The 23,462-nt window shown below is 46.7% G+C and overlaps 1 protein-coding gene and 1 pseudogene across 7 annotated transcripts in view; both read left to right on the plus strand.

Moving 5' to 3' along the window:
- The window catches only part of sema4ba (sema domain, immunoglobulin domain (Ig), transmembrane domain (TM) and short cytoplasmic domain, (semaphorin) 4Ba), a 505,268-nt gene that overhangs the window by 174,235 nt on the left and 307,571 nt on the right, over window positions 1-23,462 (plus strand). The gene's annotated exons all lie outside the window — the stretch shown is intronic.
- Window positions 7,422-7,540, plus strand: LOC139228440 (5S ribosomal RNA; annotated as a pseudogene).

Here is a 23,462-nt window from a genome sequence, read left to right on the forward strand (position 1 = left end):
GAGCATCCACGATGCTGAGAATGACGTGAGTATCACGTGTAGTGAGTTGGTCTTACCGCAGGGAAAGGGTCCACAGCCAGATAGGGAATGGAAGACCAGCAGGAAGAGTAGAGCAAGGAAGGTAGTGCAGGGGTCCCCTGCGGTCATCCCCCTGCAAAACAGATACACCGCTTTGGGTACTGTTGAGGGGAATGACTCATCAGGGGAGGGCAGCAGCAGCCAAGTTCATGGCACCGTGGCTGGCTCTGCTGCACAGGAGGGCAAGAAAAAGAGTGGGAGAGCGATAGTGATAGGGGATTCAATTGTGAGGGGAATAGATAGGCGTTTCTGCGGCCGCAACCGAGACTCCAGGATGGTATGTTGCCTCCCTGGTGCAAGGGTCAAGGATGTCTCGGAGCGGGTGCAGGACATTCTGAAATGGGAGGGAGAACAGCCAGTTGTCGTGGTGCACATTGGTACCAACGACATAGGCAAAAAAAGGGATGAGGTCCTACGAAACGAATTTAAGGAGCTAGGAGCTAAATTAAAAAGTAGGACCTCAAAAGTAGTAATCTCGGGATTGCTACCAGTGCCACGTGATAGTCAGAGTAGGAATCGCAGGATAGCGCAGATGAATACGTGGCTTGAGCAGTGGTGCAGCAGGGAGGGATTCAAATTCCTGGGGCATTGGGACCGGTTCTGGGGGAGGTGGGACCAGTACAAACCGGACGGTCTGCACCTGGGCAGGACTGGAACCAATGTCCTCGGGGGAGTGTTTGCTAGTGCTGTTGGGGAGGATTTAAACTAATATGGCAGGGGGATGGGAACCAATGCAGGGAGACAGAGGGAAACAAAAAGGAGCCAAAAGCAAAAGACAGAAAGGAGAGGAGGAAAAGTGTAGGGCAGAGAAACCCAAGGCAAAGAACAAAAAGGGCCACTGTACAGCAAAATTCTAAAAGGACAAAGGGTGTTAATAAAACAAGCCTGAAGGCTTTGTGTCTTAATGCAAGGAGTATCCGCAATAAGGTGGATGAATTAATTGTGCAAATAGATGTTAACAAATATGATGTGATTGGGATTACGGAGACGTGGCTCCAGGATGATCAGGGCTGGGAACTCAACATTCAGGGGTATTCAACATTCAGGAAGGATAGAATAAAAGGAAAAGGAGGTGGGGTAGCATTGCTGGTTAAAGAGGAGATTAATGCAATAGTTAGGAAAGACATTAGCTTGGATGATGTGGAATCTATATGGGTAGAGCTGCAGAACACCAAAGGGCAAAAAACGTTAGTAGGAGTTGTGTACAGACCTCCAAACAGTAATAGGGATGTTGGGGAGGGCATCAAACAGGAAATTAGGGGTGCATGCAATAAAGGTGTAGCAGTTATAATGGGTGACTTTAATATGCACATAGATTGGGCTAGCCAAACTGGAAGCAATACGGTGGAGGAGGATTTCCTGGAGTGCATAAGGGATGGTTTTCTAGACCAATATGTTGAGGAACCAACTAGGGGGGAGGCCATCTTAGACTGGGTGTTGTGTAATGAGAGAGGATTAATTAGCAATCTCATTGTGCGAGGCCCCTTGGGGAAGAGTGACCATAATATGGTGGAATTCTGCATTAGGATGGAGAATGAAACAGTAAATTCAGAGACCATGGTCCAGAACTTAAAGAAGGGTAACTTTGAAGGTATGAGGCGAGAATTGGCTAGGATAGATTGGCGAATGATACTTAGGGGGTTGACTGTGGATGGGCAATGGCAGACATTTAGAGACCGCATGGATGAAGTACAACAATTGTACATTCCTGTCTGGCGTAAAAATAAAAAGGGGAAGGTGGCTCAACCGTGGCTATCTAGGGAAATCAGGGATAGTATTAAAGCCAAGGAAGTGGCATACAAATTGGCCAGAAATAGCAGCGAACCTGGGGACTGGGAGAAATTTAGAACTCAGCAGAGGAGGACAAAGGGTTTGATTAGGACAGGGAAAATGGAGTACGAGAAGAAGCTTGCAGGGAACATTAAGGCGGATTGCAAAAGTTTCTATAGGTATGTAAAGAGAAAAAGGTTGGTGAAGACAAACGTAGGTCCCCTGCAGTCAGAATCAGGGGAAGTCATAACGGGGAACAAAGAAATGGCGGATCAATTGAACAAGTACTTTGGTTCGGTATTCACTAAGGAGGATACAAACAACCTTCCGGATATAAAAGGGGTCAGAGGGTCTAGTAAGGAAGAGGAACTGAGGGAAATCTTTATTAGTCGGGAAATTGTGTTGGGGAAATTGATGGGATTGAAGGCAGATAAATCCCCAGGGCCTGATGGCCTGCATCCTAGAGTACTTAAGGAGGTGGCCTTGGAAATAGCGGATGCATTGACAGTCATTTTCCAACATTCCATTGACTCTGGATCAGTTCCTATGGAGTGGAGGGTAGCCAATGTAACCCCACTTTTTAAAAAAGGAGGGAGAGAGAAAACAGGGAATTATAGACCGGTCAGCCTGACCTCAGTAGTGGGTAAAATGATGGAATCAATTATTAAGGATGTCATAGCAGTGCATCTGGAAAATGGTGACATGATAGGTCCAAGTCAGCATGGATTTGTGAAAGGGAAATCATGCTTGACAAATCTTCTGGAATTTTTTGAGGATGTTTCCAGTAAAGTGGACAAAGGAGAACCAGTTGATGTGGTATATTTGGACTTTCAGAAGGCTTTCGACAAGGTCCCACACAAGAGATTAATGTGCAAAGTTAAAGCACATGGGATTGGGGGTAGTGTGCTGACGTGGATTGAGAACTGGTTGTCAGACAGGAAGCAAAGAGTAGGAGTAAACGGGTACTTTTCAGAATGGCAGGCAGTGACTAGTGGAGTGCCGCAAGGTTCTGTGCTGGGGCCCCAGCTGTTTACATTGTACATTAATGATTTAGACGAGGGGATTAAATGCAGTATCTCCAAATTTGCGGATGATACTAAGTTGGGTGGCAGTGTGAGCTGCGAGGAGGATGCTATTAGGCTGCAGAGTGACTTGGATAGGTTAGGTGAGTGGGCAAATGCATGGCAGATGAAGTATAATGTGGATAAATGTGAGGTTATCCACTTTGGTGGTAAAAACAGAGAGACAGACTATTATCTGAATGGTGACAGATTAGGAAAAGGGAAGGTGCAACGAGACCTGGGTGTCATGGTACATCAGTCATTGAAGGTTGGCATGCAGGTACAGCAGGCGGTTAAGAAAGCAAATGGCATGTTGGCCTTCATAGCGAGGGGATTTGAATACAGGGGCAGGGAGGTGTTGCTACAGTTGTACAGGGCCTTGGTGAGGCCACACCTGGAGTATTGTGTACAGTTTTGGTCTCCTAACTTGAGGAAGGACATTCTTGCTATTGAGGGAGTGCAGCGAAGGTTCACCAGACTGATTCCCGGGATGGCGGGACTGACCTATCAAGAAAGATTGGATCAATTGGGCTTGTATTCACTGGAGTTCAGAAGAATGAGAGGGGACCTCATAGAAACGTTTAAAATTCTGACGGGTTTAGACAGGTTAGATGCAGAAAGAATGTTCCCAATGTTGGGGAAGTCCAGAACCAGGGGTCACAGTCTGAGGATAAGGGGTAAGCCATTTAGGACCGAGATGAGGAGAAACTTCTTCACCCAGAGAGTGGTGAACCTGTGGAATTCTCTACCACAGAAAGTAGTTGAGGCCAATTCACTAAATATATTCAAAAGGGAGTTAGATGAAGTCCTTACTACTCGGGGGATCAAGGGTTATGGCGAGAAAGCAGGAAGGGGGTACTGAAGTTTCATGTTCAGCCATGAACTCATTGAATGGCGGTGCAGGCTAGAAGGGCTGAATGGCCTGCTCCTGCACCTATTTTCTATGTTTCTATGTTTCTATGTTTCTATGTCCCGTTAGCAACTCTTAGAGGCGGTAATGAACCTTTAACGAGGGGGCAATTTCGGCCTCTTGGTCTTACGTTATACTTGTAGAATGTTTTTGAACCTTGAAGGAAGTGGTTGATTTTGAGGTTCTGGAGAAAGTCCAGGAGTCCTGGAGTTTGTTTGGAAAGTCATGATCTTGTCCTTCAGGTGCCAGCTTCTGAACCTGATTGCTACAATCAGTTCCACGAGTTCTGTGTTGTATCACGGGCCCACGTGAGACCTTCACAGGTCCCCAGTGACGGTGGGGAATCTGGAGGCTGAGTGACCCAGAAGTGTTTAGGCACCAGACCGCCAGCAACAACCTAACGGAAGACGTGAGCACCGTATTCAGGCTGATAGTGGTCGTCCAATCACAGGGAGCTTCTGGACACTTTGGCTGGATTGTAGGCTTTCCTGTTTTCGGGACAAAAACGGAGGTGGGGCAGGAAAATTACCAGCCGGGAATAGTTTGCGCTTTGGTAAGGAAGTTTGGGCATCTGGGCCCTGCGTCAGGGGGCGCAGTGCGAAGGGAAGTGTTGTACACCTCTCGTGGCAGTAGGGTGGGAAATCCCTGAGCTAAAGAGCCAGGTCATGTGCGCTCCAAGAGGCCTGGGGGAGGGGTGGAGAAAACCCCCCCCACAAAAACATTCCCAAAACATTGTCCATGCCGCCACAACACAACTCGCTAAAAAAATTCAAAGAACAAACACTCGCGCTTACCTTCGGAGTACTTTAGCTCCCTCTCTGCCACCGGCGATGCCGGACCGCACTGATTTCCCAGGCGGTCATTGAGGGTGCACTTCCGGGCGGACGGATCGGGAAAAAGGCCAAACTCCCGCCGGTGTCACACCGAGAGGCATTGCACAACTGACGCAGCTCTTCCCGGCGGAGGGTGCGGGAGACCTGAACGCCGCCTTTCACACTGCTCCGGGACGCAACCCCGAGCGCAAAGCACCGGAAAATCCAGCCCTTTGAATCTCCTCTTGGGTCTGAACAATAGATTGATTGGGAATTTCAATTTTATCCCTGGCCATGTATTTTGGGAGAGGCCATGTTCAAGGCTAAATTCTTTGCCTAATAGGATTTTGCCTGAAGTTAACGACACAATCTTCCCCAGAATTTGGAATTTTGCTGATGATTGAAAGGCATTCATCATCTGTTTCTTGCCCTTAGGATGTTAGCCATGTATTGTGGATAAAGTAATCTAAATCAAAGGTGTCTGTTAACGTGTCTATCTTCTGAAGTGTTTGAAAGGTCAAGGTCTCATTTGACAAGGTGCCACATAAAAGGTTACTGCACAAGATAAAAGTTCACGGGATTGGGGGTAATATATTAACATGGATAGAGGATTGGCTAACTAACAGAAAACAGAGAATCAGGATAAATGGGTTATTTTCTGGTTGGCAAACAGTGACTAGTGGGTGCCACAGGGATCGTTGCTGGGTCCTCAACTATTTACAATCTATATTAATGACTTGGATGAAGAGACCGAGTGTACTGTAGCCAAGTTTGCTGATGATACAAAGATGGATGGGAAAGCAAGTTGTGAGGAGGACAAAAAATCTGCAAAGGGATATAGACAGGCTAAGTGAGTGGCAAAAATTTGGCAGATGGAGTATAATGTGAGAAAAATGTGACATTATCCAATTTGGCAGAAAAAGTAGAAAAGCAAATTATAATTTAAATGGAGAAAAATTGCAAAGTGCTGCAGTACAGAGGGACCTGGGGGTCCTTGTGCATGAAACACAAAGTTAGTATGCAGGCACAGCAAGTAATCAGGAAGGCAAATGGAATGTTGGCCTTTATTGAAAGGGGATAGAGTATAAAAGCAGAGAAGTCCTGCTGCAACTATACAGGTATTGGTGAGGCCACACCTGGAATACTGCGTACAGTTTTGGTCTCCGTATTTAAGGAAGGATACACTTGCATTGGAGGCTGTTCAGAGAAGGTTCACTTGGTTGATTCTGGAGATGAGGGAGTTGACTTATGAAAATAGGTTGAGTAGGTTGGGCCTATACACATTGGAGTTCAGAAGAATGAGAGATGATTTTATCGAAACATATAAGATAATGAGGGGGCTCGACAAGGTGGATGCAGAGAGGATATTTCCACTCATAGGGGAAACTAAAACTAGGGGACATAATTTCAGAATAAGGGGCCACCCATTTAAAACTGATATGAGGAGGAATTTCTTCTCTCAGAGGGTTGTAAATCTATGGAATTCTCTGCCCCAGAGAGCTGTGGAAGCTGGGTCATTGAATATATTTAAGGCGGAGATAGACAGATTTTTGAGCAATAAAGGAGTAAAGGGTTATGGGGAGCGGCAGGGAAGTGAAGCTGAGTCCATAATCGGATCAGCCATGATCTTATTAAATGGTGGAGCAGGATCGAGGGGCCGAATGGCCGACTCCTGCTCCTATTTCTTATGTTCTGGTAGCAGTAGGATTTTTTCTTGTTGGCCACCTTGCGTCATATCACTCTGAGGCAAATAAATATTCCTTCGTGTGCCTGATGACATAATACTTTTACATTCTTGACTTTGCTCTACAACATCCTGAAGCTCTTTGGAGGTTTTGTTGGAGACCCCAGAATATCTTCTTGTCTCCTGATAAACTTTTTTTTGCCAAAACACACAAACATACAAAAAGGTTGGGCGGGAAAGACCAGCCAATCCATTCAGCTTGCTCCACACAGTTATGATGTCATAACGTCAGCTGTGGCTCAGTGGGTAGCACTCTTGCCTCTGGGTCAGAAGGTTGTAGGTTCAAGTCCCACTCCAGGGACATTAGCACAAATATCTAGGCTGACATCCCAGTGCAGTGCTGAGAGAACGCTGCACTGTCGGAGGTGCTGTCTTTTGGATGAGATGTTAAACCTGTCTGTTCTCTCAGGTGGATGTAAACGATCCCATTGCACTATTTTGAAGAAGATCAGCGGAGTTATCCCTGGTGTCCTGGCCAATATTTATTCCTCAATCAACATAACAAAAACGGATTATCTGGTCATTATCACACTACAGTTTGTGGGAGCTTGCTGTGTGCAAATTGGCTGCTGCGTTTCACTACATTACAACAGTGATTACACTTCAAAAGTACTTCATTGGCTGTAAAGCGCTTTGAGATGTCTGGTGGACGTGATAGGCGCTATATAAATCCAAGTCTTTCTTTAAGCATGATGATTCCCAACATTCCCCGACCCGCCACCAGCCATGTAATCTCCTGGAGAGACCAAAATAATACAATGGCCAAATTAGGGAACACAAAATCTGGGAAATTCCTCTCCGACCAACTTAAGCGATCAAAACTCGGCCAGGACATCAGATTGACCATGATTTATATTTTTTAGTATTCCACCTATCCCTTTTCAGCTGTGCTTTCCGCCCGAGCCAAGAACCAATCCAGCTCTCAAAAGAGGGCTTGCAGCAAATCAGCACTCAGCACATGACCTGGCAACGTGTCCCATTGGTCTACCGTCCTGACATCATCTCCTGACACCTGACCTAGGTCTGCCCTTTGTGTAACTTATACGGCCTACGGCCACACTAGTCTGAAAACGCCCGATCTCGTCTGATCTCGGAAACTAAGCAGAGTCAGGCCTGGTTAGCATTTGAAGGTGAGACCGCCTGGGAATACCAGGTGCAGTAGGCTTGCTCCAAAAGAGTTGTAACTTATACACGTGACCCCCCGCCCGGTCTTCTCTGACCTACTTCAATGAAAAAAGGGCGGGGTGTGCAGTTTTAAGGAAGGGCGGGATTGATGTGGTTGGTGGGGTCAGAGGTAGACGGGCGGCGAGGGAGATTTTAACCGCCAGGCCTCATCCACACGATTGGCGTCTGCATAATTGCTTTCTCAGCAACTCCACTTATCTGAATAATATTTGGGGGGTTGACACTGAAATTATTACTTCAGATAAAAGACTTCGATGAAGATAACTGAACTTCACTGAGGTTTTCAAGAGAAGATGAATGAAGTGCTTGCTCACGTGTTGTAGATTATGGAAGAGGCTACTTGTCAGTTAATGCTGTTAAGGGAAATTACGCATTCATCTTCCATCCAAGAACAGGATATGAATTCAGGTCGGATAAACTCCCACTGCAAACACTCGGCTGACCCACAGGAACATTGTGTCTCTGCATAACACGCTGGGTGATTGGTGTTTGTGATCATTCGGCTGGCAAATATTGTTTTAACATTTTCTCTTTGTGTGAACAGCAGAAATAAAGCAGGAGATAAATAGTACTGTCTGTTGGGAGTTCCTTCCACAATTCGTGCACCTGGTAACGGTGTGACCGAATTATGCGGTGTGACTGCGATATGTGTGGGCACTGGGTCCGTGCAGCAGAGCAGGTCTCCAGTCGTCCTGGGTAATCCTTGCCACTGGACCGAGACCTAGCTCTGTCAACGTGTGGTGGCTGGTGTGCAACGGTCACCCCACGTTAAAACAATCCACACACGGGCATCTTCCACCCTTCAACATGTAGTTCGGGATCTGGAATATTAGGTCCTTCATTGAAACACCTGTGAACTCATCCCTTTTTGGCGTGGAAGCAAGTCATCCTCGATACGAGGGACCGCCTATGATGATGATGAAGACCGAATTATGAAAGTCTATCCCAAGAGTGACGGAATGCATCATCCACTCCGCACCAAAGAGAAATTCTTCTCACACTCTGGCCACTTCGTTCCTCTCAGAACAGTGGGACATTGCTGTAATCTGACTGTTCTGGTAAACTTTATATCCTGCAAGCATTAAAAGGATCCATCGTACAAGCAGGATGTGTTACAACAATTGGATCCTTGTTGTAATTGGATCCAATTGTTGTAACACATTTATATAATGTTTTTCATGACCCCAGGATGCCCCAAAGCGCTTTACAGCCAATGAACTATTTTTCAAGTACAGTCACACTGTTGTAATGTAGGAAACGTGTAGCCGGTTTGTGCACAGAAAGCTCTCATAAACAGCAATGTGATAATGACAAGATAATCTGTATTTTTAGTGATTTTGTGGGAAAAATATTGGCCGTGACACTTGGGAAAACCTCCTTGCTCTTCTTGAAATATTGCTGTGGGTTCTCACGCGAGAGGACAGACGGGGCCTCAGTTTAACATCGCATCCAAAACACAGCAACTCCAACAGTGTAGCACTCCCTCCGTACTGCAGTGTCAGCTTAGATTTTGTGATTAAGTCCCCAGAGTGGGATTTGAACCCACAACCTTCTGATCCAGAGGCGAGAGTGCCGCCTCTGATCCATGGTGACACCGACAGTCTTTCAACACATAAGGAGGCCATTTGGCTCTACGTCAAGTGTCAGCTTGACTCAGTTGGCAGCACTCCCACTCTGAGATGTGAGCGTAGAATCTAGGCTGACATTTCAGTGCAGTACTCAGGGAGCGCTGCGTTGTCGGAGATGCTGTGTGTCAGAAGAGACGCTAAAATGAGGTCCCGTCTGCTTATTCAATTGGTCATTTGGCACTGTTAAAATAATTACAGGTTCTCCCAACCCCCAAAAGCATATTAACTTCCATTCATCTCATTTGCTGTTTGCAGGACCTTGCTGTGCACTCAGGGCTGCATTTCAAGAGTAATTAATTGGTTTAGAGGCCTGTTGAGATGTTGAAAGAATGCAGGTTCTTTCCGTGGTGCCTGTGCTCGCTCCGCATTAGAGTTATCTGCTTCTAGTCGGATTTTCCTGCTGTTTCCCCATACTCTTTAATATTATTTTCCTGCGGACTCACATTGCGGGTAACACTTTGTTATTGGCTGGTTTATAGTTTCAGGTTTATTGGGCGACTTCATGCTATTCTGGTCCTTTTCCAGATATAAGTTCACAGAGGATGAAATGGACAGTTTGGAATATGTTTTTCTTTCATTTGATGCTAGCTTTTTATTCTATTCTTTGTAAGAATGCATGTGTTGCTGGAGCAACAGCGAGCCTGGGATCTTTTGAAGAGACACGCGGGTGAGAGTTCTTGGCCAAACCGTGGGCCCCCCCGACCTGTGTGAGAACACCATCGCAGGTCGGGGCTATAAATAAAGCTGGAGCGCTGGGCCCTGGAACATTGTGGCGGAGGTGCGGCGAATGAGGGTACGGAGCCCAGAAGAGCCGAGGGCCCAGGGACAGCACGGGCCCAGCCCACACTGCGATATGTGTGTGTACTAGGTCCGTGCAGGAGAGCAGGTCTCCAGTCGTCCTGGTTCAACCCTTGCCACTGGATAAAGGCCTAGCTCTGTCAATGTCAAGCCCGTGTGGTGGCTGATGTGCAACGGTCACAACACGTTAAAAAAAATCCACACACAGGCATCTTCCACCCCCTCAACTGGAGTTCAGGACTGGAACATCGGGTCCTTCATTGAAACATCTGTGAACTCTTGTGGAAGCAAGTCATCCTCATTCGAGGGACTGCCTATGATAATGATGGTCATTAAATTCCTGTAAGGTGCCTTGGTACACACGATGTCCTTCCAGAGATCAGGGGTCAGACCTACAGGAGGGTACAAGCCTGGAACACTGACTGACCGGCTGTGTGTTCCTAGACTTTCCTCTTCCCCATTCTTTCTCCCGAGGTTCCTTTCTTGCATAATCCGCTGTCGGGAGCATCAACAAACGTTGTCAGCTTTAGTCACATTTGGCTTGTAACTGTGTTGAAAAGGCATTTAAAGCTAACTTGTGCCAACTTCTGCAGCCCTTGACTTCACGCATACAACACCAACTTACATTTATACGGCGCCCTTAACATAGTAAAATGTCCCAAGGTACTTACCAAGTCAGGTGACTGGTCACCACATTACAGGAAAGATGTGATTGCACTGGAAAGGGTACAGAGGGGATTTACAACAAGGTTGCCTGGACTGGAGAATTTTGGCTATGAGGAAAGATTGGACAGGCTGGGTCTGTTTTCTTTGGAACAGAGGAGGCTGAGGGGAAACCTGATTGAGGTGTATAAAATTATGAGGGGCCTGGATAGCGTGGATAGGAAAGACCTGTTTCCCTTGGCACAGGAGGCAACAACCAGAGAATATAGATTTAAAGTAATTGGGGGGGTTTAGAGGCGATATGAGGGGAAATTTCTCCACCTAGAGGGTAATGGGGGTCTGAAACTCACTGCCTGAAAGGGTGGTAGAGGAAGTAACCCTTACCACGTTTAAAAAATACTTGGATACGGACTTAAAGTGCCGTATAAAGGGCTACGGACCAAGAGCTGGAAAGTGGGATTAGGCTGGATAGCTCTTGGTCAGCCGGCACGGATACAATGGGCCGAAATGGCCTCCTTCCACGCTGTAAATTTCTGTGATTCTATGATTGTATGACCAAAAGCTTGATCAAAGAGGTAGGTTTAATGGAGCATCTTAAAGGAGGAGAGAGTGTTTGAGAGGCAGAGAGTGTTAGGGAGGGAGTTCCAGAGCTTAAATGGGAAAAAAAAAACAATGCATTTACAATCTGACCGTGATGTTGGAGCAGATTTAGTCACCGGTGTTTGTAACAGGAACAAAGCATCCACAGTTTTATTCGAATGTTTAACAGCATGGGTGGAAGGCCGTGTCATACTGATGGAGAGAAAGGTGGAGACATATGAGGCATTGTGAGGAAAGGTCCAATCGTTATACTACTATTGATTTGTCTTTATATTGCAGTAATAGCAATCTTTAGCCTTGGCATGTGAAGTTTGTGTCAATTTAATGGACCACTGGGCTATTGAGCCAATGCTGACCTTAAAGCAACGCTCAGTTTAATCACTTCAGTAAACCATATTAAAAGACAATGCATACATTTCAGAGAACTTCAAGCAGTTGACAACAAGTGCAGGAAAAAAAGCAATTAGTTCTGCAAAGTAAAATGGAATGAAAGACAGACAGATGTACAATGTTAAAATTTCACTTGGTGGAACAAGGATGAACCTATAGAAAGATAACAATGTAGGGGAGCTGTACCGGTCTATGCAAAAATAACTTGTTAAAACTAAAGTTATTGATAAAAGATAAGTCAGCTAAATTCTCCTTATATGAAGTTGTATTAAAAAAAATGTATATAGTGTCTTTCACGACCAGCGGACGAGTCAAAAGCGCTTTACAGCCAATGAAGTACTTTTGGAGTGTAGCCACTGTTGTAATGTGGGAAACGCAGCAGCCAATTTGTGCACAGCAAGCTCCCACACACAGCAATGTGATAATGACCAGATAATCTGTTTTTGTTATGTTGACTGAGGGATAAATATTGGGCAGGCCACTGGGGATAACTCCCCTGCTCTTCTTTGAGATAATGCCATGGGATCTTTTACGTCCATTTGAGAGAGCAGACGGGGCCTCGGTTTAATGTCTGATCAGAAAGATGGCACCTCCGACAGTGCAGCACTCCCTCAGCACTGCACTGCGGTGTCAGCCTAGATTTTTGTATTCAAGTCCCTGGAGTCGGACATGAACCCGCAACATTCTGACTCCGAGGTGAGTGTGCTGCACACTGAGCCACAGCTGACACGTATACATAATTGTACAATGCATTTCACTTTACAAACAGCCCATTTAACTTTTATATAACTGTATAATGTAGAATCGTGTGGATTGTCACATGGAAGAAGTATAAACATTGGCTGTTTGTAATGAATATTTGGAGTTGTAAAGGCCGAAGAAAAGCCTGAGCTCAGGACCGTAACACATTGGAATCCCCAACCAGCCATCGTTGGGGCTTGGTTGTAAGCACAGTGAAACCTTTACAAATGGACACCCTCATTGTAATGTATTTGCTTCATGGGTTCTTTGCTTAAGAATTCATAGCAACACATTGCTATTAAGAACGAGTTGGTTTATTAGCAAAAGGTTTAACAATCACACTACACATTACCAGTTCTTCCACCAGGCTCACAAGCACATGTCTCATCGTGGATCCTCCGAGCCCAACTGGCTGGGGTTTTATTGAGTCTTGTGAACATCACGTGACCGGCTTAGCCACTCCCAACTCTACAGCCACACACACCTGTGTGCATACTCACAGGTGGACGTGTGCATTACAGCCGCCAATGTAGCAGGTCCCAGGGTCAGGATACCCCTGCCTCGACGGAAAAGGATCCCGGGCAATGACCTGGGAAACCCCAACAAACAGAAAATAAAACTGAAATCACATCTTGCTGACAGGACTCCGGAATTAGGCACAATCTGAGTTGAGGGTGAAAACAGGAAGGAGCTCTGCAGGAGGTAATGCCAATCCGTGGATATTTAGCTCATCCGGTTTACATAGAAACATAGAAAATAGGTGCAGGAGTAGGCCATTCGGCCCTTCGAGCCTGCACCACCATTCAATATGATCATGGCTGATCATGCAACTTCAGTACCCCATTCCTGCTTTCTCTCCAAAGCCCTTGATCCCTTTAGCCGTAAGGGCCACATCTAACTCCCTTTTGAATATATCTAACGAACTGGTCTCAACAACTTTCTGCGGTAGAGAATTCCACAGGTTCACAATTCTCTGAGTAAAGAAGTTTCTCCTCATCTCGGTCCTAAATGGCTTACACCTTATCCTAAGACTGTGACCCCTGGTTCTAGACATCCCCAACATCGGGAACATTCTTCCTGCATCTAACCTGTCCAATCCTGTCAGAATTTTATATGTTTCTATGAGATCCCCTCTCATTCTTCTAAATTCCAGTGATTATAAGCCTAGTCGATCCAGTCTTTCTTCATATGTCAGTCCTGCCATCCCGGGAATCAGTCTGGTGAACCTTCGCTGCACTCCCTCAATAGCAAGAACGTCCTTACTGTATGTACAAAGTCCATTTTGAAAATAAGCACAGCTGCAAATACCTGATGCAAGTCCCTTCGGTTTCCCTAAGGGCTTCACTGTATTTTAAGTATATGTTTACATACTGTTACAAATATTGTATGCTCAAAAAACCTGTGACATCTGATATTCAGTGTCTGAGCAAAAAACTTTATTGATTTGAGGAGTAAATTATAAATAAGACCACCAGATCCTCTAACAGCACAATGGCCGGATTCACTCACTGTCACTGTGGCTGAACAAGTAACCTGAGCTTCCCAGAGGACCAGTGCCTGCACAGACTCTAGCTCAGCGAGGAAATTGTTGTTGAGGTCTGTCATTAGGGAGGCAGAGTCTACCAGTTTCAGACAAAGCCATTGAGGCCCCAACTTCTATCCCACAGGATGCTCCCAGTGAACCATAAGTTCACAAGACAGTTGCAGATGAGGAAGATCTTTTGCCCCATCTCAGCTCATCTGCAACCTGCAGTTCTCCCAGCACAGCCCTCCAACTGCTTCTTGAATGAATCCGCAGCATAACTAAGACCGCCTGTTCCCACCTCCGTAACATCGCCCGTCTCCGCCCTTGCCTCAGCTCGTCCACTGTTGAAGCCCTCGTCCATGCCTTTGTTACCTCTAGACTTGACTATCCCAATGCACCCTTGGCCGGCCTCCTACATTCTACCCCAAGTAAACTAGAGGTCATCGAAACCTCGACTGCCCGTGTTCTAACTCGCACCAAGTCCCGTTCACCCATCACCCCTGCGCTCACTGACCTACACTGGCTCTGTAACAATACATCCCAAGGCGCTCCACAGGAGTATTATGACAAAACATTTGACACCATGCCACCTAGGGAGAAATTAGGGCAGATGCTTGGTCAAAGAGTTAGGTTTTAAGGAGCGTCTTAAAGGAGGAAAGTGAGGTAGATTGACTTTCGGTTAAACAATGCCACAATTTCAAAATTCTCATCCTTATTTTCAAATCCCTCCCTTCAAACCCCTCCCTATCTTTGTAACCTCCTCCAGCCTCACAACCCCCCGAGATATCTACGTTCCTCTAATTCTGCCTTCTTGAGCATTCCTGATTATAATCACTCAACCATTGGTGGCCCTGCTAAACCTCTCCGCCTCTCACTCTACCGATCGGACAATTTGGAAGGTGTGACTGGAGGCTTTACTTTCTCCCATTGTTGCATAAAACTGCAGGCACTAAAGTGAGCTGTTGCTCTTTGAGTCTCGGTTACTGATCTTCCAAACAAGTCACATTTGGTTGTTTTTAAAAGCTTTCCTCAAAGGAACTTTCTGATGCAGGCCCGCCTGTTATGTTGACTGAAGATTTATTTTATTCGTGAATGGTTGCAACTAGATTTTTTGAGATGTGATGGGGGATGTTCCTTGTGAATGCGGGAACTCACTTTATTCGAGCATTCCTGGTAGGGTTTGGAAATAAAATGGGGAGTAGGGTTGGAGTGGTGATGAGTTTAAGAGAAACTAGACTGAGATTCACACTCAAAATTACAGCAGGCACCAGAATAGCAGAAAACACACCAAGTCAGGTGTCCAAAATAAACCTTTCCAGGGAGGGTGGAGGAACTTTCTCCTAAACATCCCCCAACCCCCTCGAAAATAAATCACATGCCTTCAGCACTCATGTTACTCCCCCCCCCATCCCCCCACCTATCTCTCAGGCATTTACACACGCACCACTGCTGTCATGTCTGTTTGTGCACTGCGATAATTGCAAGAATATGTTCAATCTAACTCCTTATCTTCATGTGCCACAAGCCTGTATTCAGAGGCTTTTTTGAGGCGGTGTCATCTTGTTTTGAAGCTGTTAGCCAGCTCTTGCTTCTTTCCGAGGTTAGTATGGGACTGAACAGTCTAGGGGGTTGAAGTTCGGTCCCACCGTTTTTGAGGGGGTGACATGGGCTGAGTGCTGATTTTAACGCCAGGCGGGAGGTACCGCCTCAAACAGCCAAATTCAGTTTTGCCCCAAAGATGAGAGAGCAGCACTAAAAGTGGCATTGCACACTCATCCTCTGGCACCAACGGGGCGGGAGCTCAGGAGGCCGACCGAATGTCCCCACGATCGGCTGCCGGCACGCACACCTCCTCACTGGTCCCATTACTACCTAATCCTAAAAAAAACCAAATATAAACATTTACCTTGGTCCCTGGACACTCTCGCCCCAGGATCCCCGATGTCCCGGCAGCTTTCCCAGGCTGTACGGACACCTGCCGGTATGACCACCGTACTCACCTGATTACCCAACCGCGGCGGCTCGATGATGTCACCACGTGGCGTCTTGGCGTCACCACCACCACCCAACTACATTTGGCGTGAGCCGAGGTATCCACACCCCGCCGACGGTAAGCCCTTAGCCGCCCCTCTCCAGCGGTAACCGGTGGCGTTAGAAAACAAATTTTGACCCCTAAGTATTTTATTTCCCAGTCTTTTCCTTGTGACCTATTGGTGATCCTGTCTCAAGCTCATCGTCAATCTACTCCGTAGAGCCTGTCTCTGGGCGGCTGATCGATTCAAGTGGTGATGTACTCTGTGTGTGAGTATGCAGTGTGTACTATGACGCAGGTTCTTGATATCAGGAAGCACCTTCCTGGTTTGAGGTACCAAGTGATGGGCTTCATCACGTGAGCTACCGGTTTCACCTACCTTGTTTTGCTGTTGGAGGAGAAGACGGACCATTATTAATGAGTATAGATAACAATATTGCTACTGCACTGTCATTGCATCCTAACTTCTGTTTAATCGTTATCGAGGGTGAGGGCCCAGGGGCAGCACGGACCAGCCCACACTGCGATATGTGTGCGCACTAGGTCCGTGCAGCAGAGCAGGTCTCCAGTCGTCTTGGGTAATCCTTGCCACTGGACCAAGACCTAACTCTGTCAAGCCCGTGTGGTGGCTGGTGTGCAATGGCCACCACACGTTAAAAAAATCTACGCACAGGCATCTTCCACCCTTCAACATGTAGTTCTGGACCTGGAATATTAGGTCCTTCATTGAAACACCTGTGAACTAACTCATCCCTTTTTGGAGTGGAATCAAGTCTTCCTCGCTTTGAGGGACTGCCTATGATGATGATGATAATCGTTGTCATCAAAACAAAAGGACTTGCACTTATAGGGAGTCAAGGGTTATGGGGAGCGGGCAGGGAAGTGGAGCTGAGCCCAAGATCAGATCAGCCATGATCTTATTGAATGGCGGAGCAGGCTCGAGGGGCCAAATGGCCGACTCCTGCTCCTATTTCTTATCTTCTTATGTATAGCGCTTTCACAACCTCAGGACGTCCCAAAACGCTTTACAAACACTGAAGTACTTTTAATGTGTAGTCGCTGTTATAATGTAGGAAACGTGGCAACCAATTTGCACACAGCAAGGCCTGTACTGCATTCATCAGTTGTCAAAACCTCCTGCTATTACATGTAGAACGTCCTGAAACCAGAAACCTCGGGACTGAGGCCATTCTGTTTTTTGGGTTTTTCCGGATATCGGAGAAGAAATCCGAGGGGAGTACGTGGGTCAGGTGGGTGTCGGTTCGGGTCACATGTGGGTCGAGGTCATGGAGCATCCCGAAAGGCTCGGGAACAGGTTCGTATTTGTGCCATTTTAAAAAAAAATGTCTGGTTTTCGGAACAGATTTCCAGATTTCGGACGCCGATTCCTGCGACCTGCCCAATGTCTGCCTGTCGTGTTAAATTTTCCTTTACTAGTTTGAACCCGTGTCCCCTTGTCCAACTCACGCAATGTACTTTAGCTCTGAGTTGTAAACAAGTGCTGCAAGAATCCCCGGCTTAAGGTAGACGGACAAACCGGTTGGAAAGACAGACGCTTAGATCTATATCAAAATGTCACTGCGGGATAATGGACATATCTCCAGATTAAAGAACGTTAAGCAAACAGAAAACTAAGATCCATCAGTGTCGTGTTTCAAGTACTGCACAGTTTTTGCGTTCCTTTATCATTAAATGCTTATTTTGGCACAAAGAGGATTCATTACTGCTTAACTTATTGAATTGGGTATTTGGATTTTGCTCGTGACCTTTTATCAAGTAAAGAGTGAAAATCTGACTTTATTGCGTAATATTTATTTGTGATGCGTATTATGGCTTTGGGGAAACTCTCAAAACGAAACTTCATGTCAAAAAATGTGCAAGTGGTTCATCCAGTCAGATAGCGCAAGGTTAGTTGTGTAAAGTCCTGGAAATGTGTCAAGATACAACATGAAGCTGTGCTAACTGGGTCACAGAATCCCTGGCACAGAGCGTTTCGGTCGTTTCTTTAAGTGACACCACGTGTGTGACACTGGCATTATCTCAGTAAAAGCCGGGTTGAATTTAATTACACCGACACATCGCCAAAGTCACAATTACCCTCAGCAGCATTGCCAGCAGGAATTTCAGGCTTGCAAACCCGAAATTACTGCCATCTAATCCAGGAGCGCGGAAAATGGAGGCATCCATGACAGACGACATCCTTGGAAAGGTACAAAAAGATAGTTATTCTGAAAATGACGGCCTGCCCATATGTCTGAAAACCATTGTTGGTGCCTTCTGGATTTGGGATCTACCTACAGGAGGACTTGAAAGCCTGCAATTCCTGATAGCTGTGCTTTTTAACCAGTGCTTTCTTTCAACAGCCCTCCTTAACTTATAACTTATCCCAGGAATGATGCCAACAGTGTGCCTCCTCTTGAACTTTCTTTGAACCGGGAGAATCTGTCTTTTGTTTTTCCTCTTTTTTTCCCAAACCATCTCTTTCAAATAAATAAAAAAAGCACTTCCATTTAACGTGGAACAGGGGGAGGCCATTCAGCCCATGAGCCTGTTCCGCTATTCAATTGGAGTGCATAGCTGATCTTTATCTTAACCCCATTTTCCTGCCTTGGTTGTGTAACACTTAATACTCTCGCCTCTCAATTTCATTCTTGAAATTTTCAATTGCCCCCCCAGCCTCAACTGCTTATTGGGAGAGAGAGAGCTCCTGATTTTCACTAGCCATTGTGTAAAGACAGCTTCCTGACATCACCCCTGAATGGTCTAGCACTAATCTCTAGGTTATGACCCCTTATTCTGGACTCCCCACAAGAGGAATGTTTCTCTCTATTAACTCCTTTAATCACCTTTAACAATCACCCATTAATCTTCTATAAACATAAGAATTCGGAACAGGAGTAGGCCATTTAGCCCCTCGAGCCTGCTCCGCCATTCAACAAGATCATGGCTGATCTGGCCGTGGACTCAGCTCCACTTACCCGCCCGCTCCCCATAACCCTTAATTCCCTTATTGGTTAAAAATCTATCTATCTGTGACTTGAATACATTCAATGAGCTAGCCTCAACTGCTTCCTTGGGCAGAGAATTCCACAGATTCACAACCCTCTGGGAGAAGAAATTCCTTCTCAACTCGGTTTTAAATTGGCTCCCCCGTATTTTGAGGTTGTGCCCCCTAGTTCTAGTCTCCCCGACCAGTGGAAACAACCTCTCTGCCTCTATCTTGTCTATCCCTTTCATTATTTTAAATGTTTCTATAAGATCACCCCTCATCCTTCTGAACTCCAACAAGTAAAGACCCAGTCTACTCAATCTATCATCAGAAGGTAACCCCCTCATCTCCGGAATCAGCCGAGTGAATCGTCTCTGTACCCCCTCCAAAGCTAGTATATCCTTCCTTAAGTAAGGTGACCAAAACTGCACGCAGTACTCCAGGTGCGGCCTCACCAATACCCTGTACAGTTGCAGCAGGACCTCCCTGCTTTTGTACTCCATCCCTCTCGCAATGAAGGCCAACATTCCATTCGCCTTCCTGATTACCTGCTGCACCTGCAAACTAACTTTGCAAACTAACTTTTTGGGATTCATGCACAAGGACCCCCAGGTCCCTCTGCACCACAGCATGTTGTAATTTCTCCCCCTTCAAATAATATTCCCTTTTACTGTTTTTTTTCCCAAGGTGGATGACCTCACACTTTCCGACATTGTATTCCATCTGCCAAGCCTTAGCCCATTCGCTTAACCTATCTAAATCTCTTTGCAGCCTCTCTGTGTCCTCTACACAACCCGCTTTCCCACTAATCTTAGTGTCATCTGCAAATTTTGTTACACTACACTCTGTCCCCTCTTCCAGGTCATCTATGTATATTGTAAACAGTTGTGGTCCCAGCACTGATCCCTGTGGCACACTACTAACCACCGATTTCCAACCCGAAAAGGACCCATTTATCCCGACTCTCTGCTTTCTGTTAGCCAGCCAATTCTCGATCCATGCTAATACATTTCCTCTGACTCCACGTATCTCTATCTTCTGCAATAACCTTTTGTGTGGCACCTTATCGAATGCCTTTTGGAAATCTAAATACACCACATCCATCGGTACACCTCTATCCACCATGCTCGTTATATCCTCAAAGAACTCCAGTAAATTAGTTGAACATGATTTCCCCTTCATGAATCCATGTTGCGTCTGCTTGATTGCACTATTCCTATCTAGATGTCCCGCTATTTCTTCCTTAATGATAGCTTCAAGCATTTTCCCCACTACAGATGTTAAACTAACCGGCCTATAGTTACCTGCCTTTTGCCTGCCCCCTTTTTTAAACAGAGGCGTTACATTAGCTGCTTTCCAATCCGCTGGTATATCCCCAGAGTCCAGAGAATTTTGGTAGATTATAACGAATGCATCTGCTATAACTTCCGCCATCTCTTTTAATACCCTGGGATGCATTTCATCAGGACATGGGGACCTGTCTACCTTGAGTCCCATTAGCCTGTCCAGCACTACCCCCCTAGTGATAGTGATTGTCTCAAGGTCCTCCCTTCCCACATTCCTGTGACCAGCAATTTTTGGCATGGTTTTTGTGTCTTCCACTGTGAAAACCGAAGCAAAATAATTGTTTAAGGTCTCAGCCATTTCCACATTTCCCATTATTAAATCCTCCTGCTCATCTTCTAAGGGACCAACATTTACTTTAGTCACTCTTTTCCGTTTTATATATCGGTAAAAGGAATACAAGTTTTAAGGGGGGAAACTGTGGGGCACAAATTACTTTGCGACCGGGCGCGGCACCGCTAACGACTCCCGCTAAATTCGGCGGGAGTTTAATGGCGGTGCTACGGCATTGTGCCCCGATCACCTGCGCTCAGAGATCATGACGTCATTGCCCCATTAGCGCCCCGGACCCTAAGTTGGGTATTGTCCCCTGAAGTTGCGCGGGGCGACAACAGCGACAGCTTCAGGGGGACGCGCAGGGCGGGCGGCCGCGAGCGGGGTGAAGTTTAAAGGGGAGGTGGCCGGCTGCTCCTGAAAAAAACGCCCGCTTTTCTTTTCCGCACCGGCGGCGATTTGGACGCGGGATCGGTGCTGCGATCGCTCGGCCCGGTTCTCTCTGCTTGAGTGCCGGGCCGATCACGTGGATCCCTCACTCCTCGGAGGTCCGGGTAGGTGGGTTCCCAATATACAGAGTACGCAACTTGGGCCCTTGCCTTTAATTCAGGGCAGAGCCCCTCCTGCGAGGCAGGGCTACACGGCCCAGTGCTTAGCACTGCCGCGCGCCCCGCTCCCGCCCCAGACAGGACGTGGAGCGCTTGAATTAGCTTCTGCGCCTGGCGCAGAGTCTCACGCCTCACGAGTCTCATCGCCCCCAAACGGGGCGCTCCCAAATTTCTAGGCCCTGGCCTCTGCAACCTGTCCTCATTATCTAACCCTTATAGCACCGGTAACATTCTGGTGAATCTGCTCTGCATCCCCTGAAAAGCCAATATAGCCTTCCTGATGGGCAGTGCCCAGAACTGAACGCAGTGCTCCAGATTGGATCTAACCAGAGCTGTATATAACTGTAACGTAACTTCTACCTCTTTGTATTTGCATTTGTATAGTGCCTTTCACGTCCTCAGCTCGTGAAGTTGTTTTGAAGTGTAGTCACTGTTCTAACGTAGGAAACACGGCGGCCATTTTGCGCACAGCAAGGTCCCACAAACAGCAATGAGATAATGACCAGATAATCTGCTTTAGTGATGTTGGTTGAGGGATAAATATGGGACAGGACATTGGGGATAACTCTTCTTCGAATGGTGCCTAACAACACGTTGCCTACGGTTTCTACACGAGGTGAGGTTTTTCTTTGACTTCATTTGTCCCTCTCGCGCCCTTGTGTATCCCAAGAGTTTGATCAGAACACTGGTAACATCACCACTGCACCACCACACCTAACACTGGAGGAAGTGTATCCGGGAGGGCGCTGAGCACCTCGAGTCTCATCGCCGAGAGCATGCAGAAACCAAGCGCAGGCAGCAGAAGGAGCGTGCGGCAAACCAGTCCCACCCACTCTTTCCCTCAACCACTGTCTGTCCCACCTGTGACAGAGACTGTAATTCCTGTATTGGACTGTTCAGTCACCTGAGAACTCACTTTTAGACTGGAAGCGGAAAGATCCCCCCTCTCCCCAAAACTGAAGTGAGCTGACCGACTTTGGAAAAGCCAACCCTGCGTGGATCTGAATTCACCGAGTCTGCCTCGGTTTGGACCTGGAAATATGTGGAAGCTTATCTGAATCTTCGCAAGTATGAAGTGATCTCGAGATGTTACATTTCCAGGAGGTCTTGTAGATATTTTGCATAGTTTGAAAGGGACAGGATACGCTGCAGGAGGCAGGCCCATGAAAGAGGCACAGCTGACATTTGGGTTTACAGTCAGATTTTAGCGTCCTTTCTAAGATATTCTCTTTATAGGTCTCATGGCACTGAATTTTATTTAGTTTAATGAGATTCCATGACAGGTGTAGGATGCCAGTGCAGCCTATTGTGGGCGGCTAGCTGTTGCTGCACAGTGGACTAGCAAGCCAGCGTTCTGTGGTGGGATAGCACAGCTGGAAATAACTGCAGCATAGAATCCAGTCATCGGAGAAACAGCGAAACGAACTGCCAGAATCTACCAACTCCACCGGATATATTTATGTAAATGTATTACTTCAGGATTAACGGGGTCTTAGTATGTGTTCATGCAGCTTCATTATGTATCCATCATCTCACTCCACTGCCTCCGAATTGTCCGACTGTTTGTTCATTTCCAGTTTTGAATGGGCAGCACTTTCCTCCAGCGACACATTTTGAGGACCGAGCTTTGTGCTTCAGCCCTCGCCACAAGCTCTGCAACTCGCCATCGACTCCATCCCCTTCCCCGGCCATGGCCCCAATTTGGACCCGACTGTTCGCCACCCTGGCATCCTGTTCAACTCCTGAGCTGGGCTTCTGGTCCCACATCTTCTCCACCTGCCGCCTCAGGCCTTACCTTAGACTCTCCGCTGCTGAAACTCAACCAAGCCTTTGTCACCTCTAGGCCCGACTGTTCTAGTGCTCCCCTAACCGGCCTCCCCAACCGGCCCTCCGTATATTTTCTTCATCTCTGCTGCCTGTATTCGATTTCGTACCGAGTCACCCCCTGGTGATTGGCAGATGATCCAAAGGCGACATGAGGAAAACTTTTTTTACGCAGTGAATGGTCATGACCTGTACAGGATATTGGTGAGGCCACACCTGGAGTACTGCATACAGTTTTGGTCTCCATATTTAAGGAAGGATAGCATTGGAGGCTGTTCAGAGAAGGTTCATTCGGTTGATTCCGGAGATGAGGGGGTTGACTTATGAAGATCGGTTGAGTAGGTTGGACCTCTACTCATTGGAGTTCAGAAGAATGAGAGGTGATCTTATTGAAACATATAAGATAATGAGGGGGCTTGACAAGGTGAATGCAGAGAGGATATTTCCACTCATAGAGGAAACTAAATCTATGGGACATAGGTCTCAG

The sequence above is a fragment of the Pristiophorus japonicus genome, chromosome 17, assembly GCF_044704955.1.
Source record: "Pristiophorus japonicus isolate sPriJap1 chromosome 17, sPriJap1.hap1, whole genome shotgun sequence".
In the NCBI taxonomy this organism is placed as follows: domain Eukaryota; kingdom Metazoa; phylum Chordata; class Chondrichthyes; family Pristiophoridae; genus Pristiophorus; species Pristiophorus japonicus.